Raw genomic sequence first — 13804 nt, forward strand, 5'->3', positions numbered from 1 at the left:
TCAACATGACCTTGCAGGAAGTAACTACCGAATGCCAAAGGTTAATGAACTTGAAGCATGATACCTCGATGGTAGAGAACAGTAACCGTTTCCCTAACGTCAATGCAGTTGAGAGAAAAGTCTCACAAGGTTCCAGCACTCAGAATTATCGTAATGACAGCGACAAACCATCATCTCCATGCTGGTCATGTGGAGGTTAGCACTATAAGAGGTATGTTATTCAAACAAACTAACGGTGGGGCAATGGGATCCCCCGTGTCCTCGATTGTAGCCAACCTTTTTATGGCATACATACAATCAAATATCTTCGCCCACAACATTATACCACGAATTTGGCTTAGATATGTAGACGATACATTTGTTGTTATAAAAAAGACTCATCTAAGATCTTTTTCTAAACGAATAAATACACTTTCATCACACATCAAATTCACCAATGAAAATGAAAATGTACATGGTGAGCTACCATTCTTGGATTGCTTAGTAAAAAGAAATCTAAATGGAAGTCTAAACCTATCCATTTACCGAAAACCGACGCACTCAAATCGTTATATTGACTTCCATTCAGCACATCCTTTCAGCGCTAAGATCTCGCTAGCCTTAAATCTTTTTAGAAGAGCTAACAAGATTATCACATCAGAGGAAGACAAACAAAAAGAACAAATGAATGTAATCAGCATCTTACAATTTAATTTTCCTATGAAGATTATTAGAAGCATATTAAAACAAAACAGTTCATTACATTATAATAATGATTCGAATGAAATGCCATGGATTGGTACTGCAGTTCTATCATACCGTCATGGCACAACAGAAGAAATCCAAAGAATCTTAAAACATCACAAAATTAAAATATATTACAAAACAACGAACACCCTACGTAATACTTTAGTTCGCCTGAAAGAAAAAATCCCTTTCATGTCCACACAGAACTGCGTCTACAAACTAGGTTGTATCGATTGTGATGTCTATTATATTGGACAGTCATCCCGCGAAATCTTGACTAGTGCCAAAGAACATATTATGTACACAAAGAAACCTCCTAACAATCCTGTAGAATTGAACCAACTTCAAATTAAATCGGCAACCACCAAATCGACTTTAAAAATATCAAAATATTGCAAAAATGCTTTTCCAACTACAAAGAAAGGAGGGTAGCTGAGGCGTTCCATATAATGCTTAATCCTACTTCTCTCAATAGAAAAGAAGGCCTTACCATACATCCTACTTGGACCATCTATCCTAACCATTCAGTCTGATCGTATTTACAATTTCACACTATCATATTAAAAATTTAAACTCTATCCTTTCTTACCATAAATGTCACACAAGTTTTCATTCTTAAACAATGCACACATACATACACACACAAATTTACATACATATCACCTATGAATCACCCTGACAGAGATGACAAGACATCAACTTGTTCAGACTTGTTTTTGATTGATCAAATACTATTCTTGCATTGTTCCGTTGTACTATTTAAACTTGGATTAATTTTAATTTGGTTATTTATTCTCTGAAGAAGTGACTTACACTAAGTCACGAAACGTCAGAAAATCTAATTTTCTACTCATTGGGATATTACAAATATATTATTTTTATTTATAACAATCAACTCAATTTATTCGAAATTATCAAATCAAACCTTGGTAATGATACCTATAAGAGGTTCTGCCCGTATAAAGAACATTGTTGCAGTGTGTCATCGGAAAGGCCATATAGAAACCAACTGCAGAAAAAGAAACCATAAAATATGTCCTGCAAAACCCTACTTCAAGAAATACAGGTCTGGCGTATTAACAAAAACAATATTGGTATCACATAATGAAGCACGGAATTACCACCAAAGAAAGTAGGTAGCTTTAGATATTAATAAACACCGTACTCGCCTTCAGCTTGATACATCACCTTAGAGTGGAGCCAGAAAAATTTCATGCTACAAAGACGCCACAACGTGTTTAATGAAGGATTGGGGGAATTTACGAAGGCTAAAGCATTATTAACCCTAAAACCTACAGCTACTCCCGTCTTTCGAACTAAAAGACTTTTACCTTATGCTGCTCTTCCAATCGTTGAACAAGAATTACAGCAACTTCAGGAAATGGGTGTTATCGGACTTGTGAACTTCTCGAACTGGGCTGCACCAGTAGTGGTGGTCAAGAAGTCGAATGGAAGCGTCCATCTATGTGCAGACTACTCTACCGGATTGAATGAAGCTCTAGAGTCTCACCGGTATCCGTTACCCTTACCGGAAGATCTTTACGTTAAGCTGAACGGTGGTAGATATTTTGCGAAATTGGACTTATCAGACGCGTATCTACAAATCCCGGTATCTGATGAAAGCAAAGATCTCCTAACGATCAACACATACAAAGGTCTGTTCCGGTATAACCGACTACCTTTTGGGGTGAAGATAGAGCCCTCTATTTTCCAGCAAATTATGGATACCATGTTACAAGGTATTCCAGGGGCAGCAGCTTATTTAGACGACATCATAATTATGACAGCAGACAAAAAGGACCTGCGGAAGAAACTGGATCAGGTACTAGAACCCATAGCCGATTATGATTTTCGCCTCCGAGCAGAAAAGTGTGACTTCTATATGCAGCAAGTACGGTACCTTGGGTTCATAATAGATAAGGACGGAAGACGACCAGATCCATAAAACCTTGAAGCTGTAAGAACAATGCCTAGACCCGGGGACATCACTACTCTACGAACGTTCTTAGGATTGGTCAGTCGTTATGGTACTTTCCTCCCCGATATGCATCGTCTACTTTCTCCACTAAACAACCTACTAGAAAAGAAAACAAGATGGACTTGGTTTGCAGACTGTCAAGCATCTTTCGAGAAAATAAAGCAACTCCTAACTTCTAATCTCTTATTCACACATTATAATCCTTCGCTACCGATATCCGTTGCTTCAGATGCTTCTAACTACGGTGTGGGCGCAGTCATCTCTCACGTTTTTCCTAATGGGTCCGAAAAAGCTATCTCCCACGCTGCCAGATCTTTGACAACGACCAAAAAGAACTACACTCAAATTGAGAAAGAAACCCCACCGATTATCTTTACAGTGAAAAAGTTCCACAACATGTTATATGGCTGACATTTTACCCTAATGACAGACCATAAGCCACTACTTGCAGTTTTCGGGTCAAAGAAAGGGATTCCTGTTCACACAGCTAACCGACTCCAACGATGGGCAACCACACTTGTGGGTTACGATGTAGTGGTTAATAAATCCCCAAAATAAATAGCTCTGTAAGTTTTCGACATTGGATGCTGACCAGATTAGTTTTAGTGGACTCACCTAGCTGACGGCGCTCAGTCATGCATCCGCACCAGATCACGTGTGGTAACGCTGTGCTCAACATGTACCGCAATCGCTAGCCAGATTAGACCAGAGAATTCCGATATATTGGTTATCGCCAAATACACTCTTCCGATCTCCTGGACTCCGTCTTTTGATTTCTCTTGGCGGGTATGAATTATATTAGGTGTTGCTGGTAAAAGCGTTGTCAAACACTGAATACCTGTGTCATCCTCAACGACTTCAAAATCAATTATCAGTCTAATACCGCCTTCGGGCAAGCTGACGCATTGTCAAGATTAATAGGCTCCCTATGAAAAACTCCAGAGGAAACCCTTGTAGCTTGCAGGACCCTGGGTAAGATTTCACGCATATTTTGCTGGTTCAATCCAAGGGAAAATGTTTCTAATTATCTTAGATGCATTTACTAAGTTGCCAGAAGTATATACTATGCCCAATCGTACAACATCAGAAACAATCCACAAGTTGTCTACCTTGTTTAGCTGCTTCGGAGTTCCAGAGACCTTTGTAACTGATAATGGCTCGCAATTCATCGCAGAATCGTTTAAGTATTTCTGTAGCGCAAATGGAATAACTCATCTTCGTTCTCCGCCCTATCATCCGCAATCGAACGGACAAGCAGAACTGTTATGACCTTGGATCGCTTTTACCCCGTGATACTTGTTATGACTTGACCTTGGTCTGTGTAGTCTAAATTATGACCTTAACGCGTTAGGCTGAGTGGCTTAACCTTGAGTCTAATACGCGTGAGTTCGATTGGGGTAGAGAGAACTATTCTAAATCCTGATTGGTTGGCAAGCACGCGAGTGAAAGAAGACAAGACAGTTGGAACACTAAACTCTGGATTCTCTGAATTCGGATTACTACAAAAATGTACATGAATAAATAAGTGCATATCTTGACCACGACGTAGGATAATTTGGAAAAATACAGTTATGCCCGAACAGGGAATTAGGGTAGAAATTATAGTGCAAAATATAATGTTTAAATTACAATATTTTTGGAACAAAAAAGGGTATGCTAGTGAATGATACATAGAACGAAAGCTCGTGTTATGTAGAATAAGATAGGGACAAAAATAAATATAAGTGTTTTACAGGTTTTGAATGAAATGCAATAACGTCCCAAGAAAATAGCTTTCGTAATTGTCTGGGCTTCTTAATTCCCCGTTCATAACACCTTCCCCCTTTAAAAAAAAAGAAAAAAAAATGGTTAGTTACTATATACAGGTAAGTGCTGAGATATCATCATTGATATCTTCCTTCGGAAACGTATGTTCTCCTCTTTGGGTCTACCTGTAGAATATCTGGTCTTCTGCGTTTCCGTGATGCTTTCCTAATAGGACTTTGTTCAGGTTGCGTGGTCTTCTGAGTCGCTGAGCATTTTATGTCAAAACTGTCCAGAATGATTCTCCACATTGAGTCTAATTTCTCGGTTTTCTGTGAAGTGCCAGCATTTTCCAGTATGTGGTTGACATGGCGTGTCCACTTCTGTCCTTCAACTTCCACCACATACATTACGTTCCCTTGTCTCTTAAGTATGCGTCCACTGGTCCATTGTGGAGGTGAATATCGGAAATCGCGGACGTATACTTTTTGATTTTTCTGGAAAATTCTGCGTTTCGCCCCATGATGGCGATCAAATTGGTTTTCCATCTTTCTGTTTCTTTTTCCGATGTCTCTTTGCTGTGGTTTCATGGCATCGAGGGCAGTTCTTACTTTTCTACCAAACATAATTTCTGCTGGGGACATTTGATTTGGTGTTGATGGGTTTGGAGTTGTTCTGTAGACCAAGAGAAAGTCATCAAGAATCTCCTCTATCTTTCCCTCCCCTTTTGCCTTCAGTAGCACTCTTTTGAAGGTATCTACAAACCTTTCGGCCTGACCATTCGATTGTGGATGGTACGGAAGTGAACGGACATGTTTGACTCCAAACCTCTTGCAGAAATCTGAGAAGATGGAAGAAATAAACTGAGTGCCGTTATCTGTCACGAGAACATCTGGAACTCCAAAACGGGAGAATAACTGCCGTAGCTTCATGATAGTCTGTTGCGAAGTGATTTGATTTATAGGAAAAATCTCCGGCCATTTTGAATAAGCATCAACACAAACGAGGAAGTACGTACCCTGGAATGGGCCAGCAAAATCAACATGTATACGCGACCAAGGTTCTTCTGGAGATGGCCAGGAATGTAGTTCAGCTTTTCGTGGACACTTAGAAACCTCAGCACATTTTCTGCACGCACGCACGAAATCTTCGATGTGTTCATCGATATTAGGCCAATATACATAACTTCGAGCAATAGCTTTCATTCTTCCAGTACCTGGATGGGCTGTATGCAGTTGTTTCAGGACGAGTGAGCGTAAGTTATACGGAACCACTACGCGATCAGCAACCATTATACAGTCATTGACGATGGATAAAGATTGGCGTCGTTGATAATACTGTTTCAGTTCATGAGATGTTATACGTGAGGGCCAACCACGCTGGATAAATGTAGATAATCGTCTTAAGATAGGATCGCGGCGAGTGTGTTCAGCGATTCGAGCAGCTGTCACTGGAAGAATTTGTCGAAGATGGTTTATGTAAGATACGGACGACAATTGAGAGGAAGCAGAAGACTTTGATGTAGACATAACATTAGAAAGAAGTACATGAGATTCCGAAGTTTCACTAGCGCATACTTTGTCTGAAGTATTCGATTTGGAAATTTTATGAGAAGGCAATGAATCGGCGGTATTTGATTTGACATGGTGAGAACACATAACATTTGAATTGTTTGATTCAGAAAGATCATAAGAACATGTTTCATCAGAAGCATTTAATTCGTTAATATCCAGAGAGGATGATTCGTCGGAGACATTTGATTTAGAAATATCATTAGGGATTTGGATAGAATCATAGGAAACATTTTGAGAACATACCTCATCTAATAATTTATTCAAAGTATCAACATGTGCAATCCAATCTAATCCCAATAGATCTAAATCGTGTCGATTTGTTAGATAACAAACATCTGTAAATTTACTTCCCATAAGTTGAACATTGCATAGGACCTCTCCTGTCAACTTTACTATGTCTCCTGACGCATTTCGGGCGACATGTTCTGTCGGTCGGATGGATGGGCATCCTAACTTGTGCCATGTGTTCTTTGAAATCAACGTGACATCAGAAGCAGTGTCTAACTGAAGTCGTATAAGTTTTCCATTTACTAATAAATTTACAAATTTCCGCCTATTTTTAAATCCAACTTTAAAGGTTGCAAACGTGGTTTTAATCTGACTATTTGATTGTTGCTTTGAATTTTCACTACGATGTTTAGTCTTGCGTTTATTTAACGAACAATGACCTTCTTTGTGGCCAATGCGATGACATTTGCGGCATTTATGATTCTTAAACGGACAGAATTTTGCAAAATGCCATGCTACGCAGAACCAGCATGGTGATGGGGGGTTGGCAGGTTTTTTCATGCTTGTACAGTTTTGTTTCGATGATTTTATGGATCGGAGCGCATTAATTGAATCAGAACCGGAAGGTTTACCCTTCTGTTGCACCATCGCAGTGTCATGCTTGAGATTAAGTAACCGCTGACATTCGGTTGTGACCATTTGTAATGTCATATTTGGTTCTTGTTCAATGCGTACCAACATTCTGGTACGGACATCTGCATCTTCTTCATTCTTTAGACCACATATGAAAATCAAGCATTTAAATTGGTCCGCTGTGATTTCGTTTATTTTGAAGCGTTCGCACTGTCGATTTACCTTCCCGGCATACGTGAGATAATCGTCCTCTGGAGATTTCGTTATTTGGAAGCATTTATAGCGAGTATTAAATAATGAGGACTGTTCATCGAAAATATCAGATAAAATCTGGACTGTATCTTTGAATGATACATCTCGTGGATTTTGCGGCAAGATAAAATTCACATATTTATTATATTCCTGTGTTCCCAGTCTTCTTAAGAGTAAGCGGACTTTTGCTGCGTCATCAAGATGCGAGCATTCAACGCGGAAAATATCTTCACAGCGGTGAAACCACGAACTGAAAATGACATTAGCTTCAGGATCATACTGGAATTCAGAAATAGAATTTATGATGCTTTCATGCTTATCTGATTGACAAGCTGAGGACGACTGTAATGAGAACATTCGTGCGAATGCATCCAAAAGCTTCGTCTGATTTGCCTCATTTTGTGCTTGCTGCATTTGAAGAATAGTTTTAAGGTCATCCAATGAAACAGGCATTTTGTACTGGATCAATCAATATAGGAAAGAAAAAAAATTCTCCGTCGCCAGTTGTTATGACCTTGGATCGCTTTTACCCCGTGATACTTGTTATGACTTGACCTTGGTCTGTGTAGTCTAAATTATGACCTTGACGCGTTAGGCTGAGTGGCTTAACCTTGAGTCTAATACGCGTGAGTTCGATTGGGGTAGAGAGAACTATTCTAAATCCTGATTGGTTGGCAAGCACGCGAGTGAAAGAAGACAAGACAGTTGGAACACTAAACTCTGGATTCTCTGAATTCGGATTACTACAAAAATGTACATGAATAAATAAGTGCATATCTTGACCACGACGTAGGATAATTTGGAAAAATACAGTTATGCCCGAACAGGGAATTAGGGTAGAAATTATAGTGCAAAATATAATGTTTAAATTACAATATTTTTGGAACAAAAAAGGGTATGCTAGTGAATGATACATAGAACGAAAGCTCGTGTTATGTAGAATAAGATAGGGACAAAAATAAATATAAGTGTTTTACAGGTTTTGAATGAAATGAAATAACGTCCCAAGAAAATAGCTTTCGTAATTGTCTGGGCTTCTTAATTCCCCGTTCATAACAAGAACGCTTTGTGAACACCTTTAAACGAGCATTACTGAAAGGGGGAGGCGAAGGGAAAACTGGACAGGTAATCACAAAATTTTTAACACCCTACAGAATCACTCCGAACTCAAATGTTCCAGATGGCAAGTCTCCTGCTGAAGCCATATTCGGAAGACATGTTCGGACCGTTTTCAACGCCATGTTTCCATCCAGATTAGTGGATGTGCACAGTCACAATCCAAATATCTTCAGCTTTAATGTTCGCGACGAAGTTTTCATTTAATCCTACATAGGGAAAAACCTATGGGAGCCGGGAAAAGTTGTACAAAAATTGGGAAACGTTCTGTACAGAGTCTGAGGAACTTTTGGAACTTGCATACGACATACGAATCAAATCCATAAGGACAAAAGAACGATGCAGACTCGATATAACCGGCCGAATACTCCGTTAGAGTTAATCTTAGACGCAACAACGCTACATATCTCCAAGGACACAGAAAAGAAGCCTCGGACAAGGAAGACGACAAGAATAATGGGATGCCGCCGAGACCCAGTTGTCAAGCTACAAGTAGATCTTAGAAAGAAATCTTATTTAGGGGAGGTGTTGAGTTGGCTTTCCGAGAACTGCAACGGAGCCTCCAGAGGCCCTGAAGGAGACGAAGAGTTCTAGCCAATCAGAGCATGGTGGAGCTTTCTAGAATATCAACATGGTGTGCTACTATTAGTCAGTAGCATAATATGTCTTTTAGCGGATTGACCAAAATATGATGTTGATTTAACAAGTGTTAACATCTATGAATATCCGTGTTTTTCTGTACAAAAATGAACCTTTGGAGTAAAGTGTTTTTCGCTTATTTCGCGCTTTTTCTCTCGAGTTCAGGTCGCTGCGTAGTTCTAGCTCGCGGGTTACCAGAATAGCTTAGGAACCGAATAAAGCGTCCAAATTAACAAGACTTATCACAATGTACAGTCAAATTTAATGATCTAACAATCCTCTCAACGCCTTCAATTAAATCCAACGTGGAGGATTTATTTTTCAGTAGGGAAAGCTGATATGAAGAGCCAGTCAGGAGTAGCCTATTGAGTAGGTCAATAGACGACAATCCTGAAGTGACCTAAAGTACAAGTGCATTTCACTGGTAAAAAAGTCGTATTAATTTCCTGAAAATCAGTATCGTATATTTATGAATGAGTATTTGTGCATTTTATTCGGTAGCCCAATACACTTTCCCGCTCAAGTAGTCAGTTGGGGGTATTAGCGCGTAATACACCGTGTATCAGTATCCGATTTTGGACACCGCCCGTCACAACAGACTGCATGATACAACAAAGGAGCTAGCAGAGCGATGTACAGTAAACCAGAACGACCAGTCAAAGATGAAAAAGGAAAACCAATCACTGGTTTAAGGCTAGCGAAACAGATGGGTAGGCAAATTTTAAGAGCTGTTGAATGAAACAAAGTTATTGAACTCACCGAATATCAAAGCAAAGCAACACAACAAACCTCCTCATAGATGATACCACACGAATAGTAGATAAAACCACCAAGACCACCAGATGGACCAAGGATGGCAAAGCAGGACGACCAAACAACATACTAGCTGAGGCCTTAGACTCACATACGGCGGGAACTATGAAGATGTTGCACATTCTTTTACGAAAGATCTGACAGGAAGAACAAATGCCAACAGGTTTGTCGAACCGAATGAAAGATCCAGTAGATGGTCAATATCAAGATTAACAAGCTGGCTTTCGTAAGGATGAATCATATACCGACCAAATCATAAGAAAGTATTCAAAAGCGTGCGTCAAAAACCTTAAGGAGTTTCCCTCGACATAATGGAATACGTGGGAAAATAGTCACTATCATATGAAACTAATGAAGGACTGAGCTGAAAAGTTGTGCATGGAGAGGAGCTCGCAGATGCATTCTAAGTGAAGACTGGTGTCAATGAAGACTGACTATTATAGCCTTTTCTGTTTCCACCGGATGTTGCACGGATTATTAAGAACTCCATAACTCAAGGAAAGCTCTGGATACAGCGGAAACCTCGGACGCAGCTAAGTGATTGAAACTTGACACATAATCTAGTTCTTTTATCCCATACGCAAAAACAAATGCAGGTGAAGACAGCCAGTGTTGCAGCTACCTTTACAGCAGTAGGTCTCAGCATCCACAAAAGGAAGTTGAATATTCTACAGTACAAAACAGAGAGCACCAATCAAGGCATACTTAAGGAAGTACTGGACGACTTTTAAGCATTCATGTGTCTTTTGATTGTTTGCTTTTAAATTTAATATAACGAAACCAAGTTCATTTGAAGTTAAATGAGTAAAGAATATGTGATGATTTCGCTTATGTATGGATTCAGTCGCTGCCTTGCCATGTCTTAATTGTCTTTATTCATTTGTAAAGTTAATTCTAATGCGTTAATTTGGTGATTGTTATATTTTATTTAGCTATTCGTTTTTATTCGATAGGCCAATTTTTCTTTCGTGTCAATAATGGACGGGATGATTGAGAGCAACTCTAATAATAATAATAATGTTGATACTGGTTTACAAATGGTGTCGTATTGGCAATCTTTTCAGATTGATAGAAATAAGTTATTAGAATGTTTATGTAATAGTGCAAAGTGAAAAGATATTTTGACAATTCTTTTGATATAGATAAATGAACACAAAACTACTCATTTTATTTTGAGCGCTAAAGTATTATTTATTCCTTTTAAAAGTAACCAGTCAATAATATATGCTTTTATATATACGTTTGTACCTGATGTTTATATTCCTGATTTAAAAAAGTATAAATTATTTTTTAACACAAATTTGTTGTTTTTATAGTTTTGGGAAATAGTTTATTTCGCAGTTAGATCTAGTAGCATTAAATGTTGTTTGTATAGTCTTGTTCATTAAACCAGATGGTTTATATTTTCTAGCTGATAAATAGTGACAAAAAATGTCGACAGTGCACTTCGTTGAAAAGTGTGCGAATAGTCCAGTTTAAATTGGTGGTTTTAGTTTCGGATACAATTACAGCATGGCTAGTCTGTATTACTCTTCATGGTGCATAGCTAGATAGGGTAAGATTCATATATGAGAATCCTCAAATCCAAGCTCTCGTGCTTACTAAGTGTGTATCTTGTTTTCCTTTACGTCACCGCAATTTTCGCAGAAACAAAAGGTTAGAAATTCGACTTAGCTGAAATTACCATTTGTGTTAAGTGTGAGCACTAATAGAATATGAAGCGTAGTCAGAGTTCACGCTTGGCATTAGTGGGATTTTGGGAACCCTGTAATCAAGTGTTTAGTGTTTATGCTTATTCACGTCTACAAATTGTTTCATAGCTGAAATCAAGTGATTTACTCTATGGTAGAAGTTGAATTCTGGAGACCATTTGTAATGATGTAATATTGTTCACATATTTCACTTGTTCTGAATTAAATGTCTCCAGACTTCACATCATCTGCACTATCTGTTTTTGCTGATGAATGCACTGAGTTCGCTGTTACTGTTTTCAGTGATTCACTTTCAGTTGTATGGGGCCATTTCAATTCTTTTGACTGTATGTTCTTTACATCACTAGGTCACAAAAATGTAGTAGATTTTCCTACTCGTTTGGATGATGATTTAGACTTTGCTTTCATTAATGATGTGGGTATATATCTGACTCGTAAAGTGCTCCGTTTTCTATTTTGGATCACTGTATTATTTGTGTTCTACCCTGAAGTATATGGAAAGCATGGAACGAGTACACTCTTACATCAAACCAAGAAAGTCAAATATAGGAATAAATCAGAAGAAAATATCCAAAATCCGAAAAGCATGTCTCATACTACTAACTGGGAATTATTTACAGATGACTCACTGGAAAACACTACTGATGTTATTATTTGTTGCCTTAGATTCTGTTTCGATATTTATTGTCCCACTGAAACCATTCTTGTAAGTTTTGACCGACTTACATCTCCATAACTAAAACGACTACGGAGGGTGAAATGAAGAATGTACAAGGAGAAAAACTCTAATGAAGTTCGTAAGCTAAATGATGTGATTAACCTAGAGATTAGAGGTCTGAACTCTATGTTTATCCAAAAACTCTTACCTCGCAAAAACTCTCCAAGTATGTGGAAACTCTTTAAAGAACTTAAAAATGACGGATATATTAGGGGCGATGACCAGCTGAATGTTTGTGACTTAAATAAGTCTTTTGTACGTCAGTCATCTGATGTGATGCTCCCTACGTCCATAGGTTTAATGAATATCCGTGTTCCTAGTTTCACTGAAACTAATGTCCAAAGATGTCTCCAATCACTTAATTCATCCCGATGCTTAGGACCTGATGGTATCCCAAACTTCCTTTTTTAAAAGTGCGCTGACAATCCATGTTATCCATTCACGACTATTTTTAACGGGTCCTTCACATCTAATCTCATACCGAAAATGTGGAGAAAGATAAAGATAATCCCTGTACCCAAGAAAGTATCTGGCGATATAAATGTAAAATTTGGAATTATTGCAACAACTGCATCCTTTCTCAAAACAATAGAAAAATTATTGATACTTTCACTTCAGCCTGCGATAAAGGAGCATATTGATCCGTATCAGTTCGCTTACGGATGCAAAGAAGCACCGTAGATGCTGTTGCTGTGCTGCATCAGAACATAGTGTTCAACTTAGAAAAGGGTCAGAAGTATGTTCGATGTGCTTTTCTGGACTATACTTCAGCTTTTGATTCTATACCAAGACAACGTTTACTTGAAATGGTATCATCTTATTGGTCAATATTTATTTGACGTGTTATTTTCCTGTTGGCCATTATTGTACAATGTTATCTTCTATTTTATGGTACGTTGTGGACTGCTTGACTGGTATATAAACAAAGTATGTTTGAAATATAATGATTCATAAATCCGAGGCTGAGACTTGTGTTCTGGACTCAGTTGACTGGGCTAGACAGGGAAGCGAGACCAATCAGAACCCTAGGTCGTCCTACGTGTTTGCGCGTCTTTGGTCCGATCAATAATTAGCTTCAACACTGACAGCTGGATAACCAACTGGCTATGCTGTTTTTTCACCTCTTCTTTTCTTTTTTTTCTGCATTATCTGCCATCTTTCACACTGAACACTTTTGTGAAATATGCGGATGATCTCACTGTATGTATGCCTATCTCTTCTTCTTTACACCCAAAAGAAATAAATGATATTTTGTCTCGTATTAATTGTTTGTCTGTTGTTATTAGTCTCATACTTAATCCGTCTAAATATCAAGCTGTTAACTTTAGCATGAGACATAAACGGCATCTTAACGTCATTTTGAGATCCCGTAATGATTGTGCTATTGGAGACTCTTCGATAAACAGTGTCAAAGGTCGATTATCTTGGTGTTACCTTTTTCTCTGACCTCTCTTGGTCTTTTCACGTTTTATTGTTATCGAAGAAAGTTTTCTGTCTCACTTACTACATAAAGAGACAGCATGCTCTTGGGATTACTCGTCATTTACACTTACAATTTGTCGATTCTTGCACATTACCTATTATTCTTTACTGTTCTCCATTATTCTTTCCCGGGCTTTTGAGGAAAGACTTTGCTGTATTGCGGAGAATGCTGAAGGCAGTTAGCAAGGTA

The 13804-nt window shown here is 38.4% G+C and overlaps 1 protein-coding gene across 1 annotated transcript in view; it reads left to right on the forward strand.

Annotated features, from left to right (window-relative positions):
• TY3BI_8 (Transposon Ty3-I Gag-Pol polyprotein) overlaps nt 1-11781 on the forward strand; it is a 30929-nt gene extending 19148 nt beyond the window's left edge. The window contains exon 4 of the mRNA XM_051208624.1: nt 10656-11781. The gene's annotated coding sequence lies outside the window, so the exon portion shown is untranslated. The remainder of the gene's footprint in view (nt 1-10655) is intronic.
• The last annotated feature ends 2023 nt before the right edge of the window (nt 11782-13804 follow it).

Source organism: Schistosoma haematobium, chromosome ZW, assembly GCF_000699445.3.
Source record: "Schistosoma haematobium chromosome ZW, whole genome shotgun sequence".
NCBI lineage: Eukaryota > Metazoa > Platyhelminthes > Trematoda > Strigeidida > Schistosomatidae > Schistosoma > Schistosoma haematobium.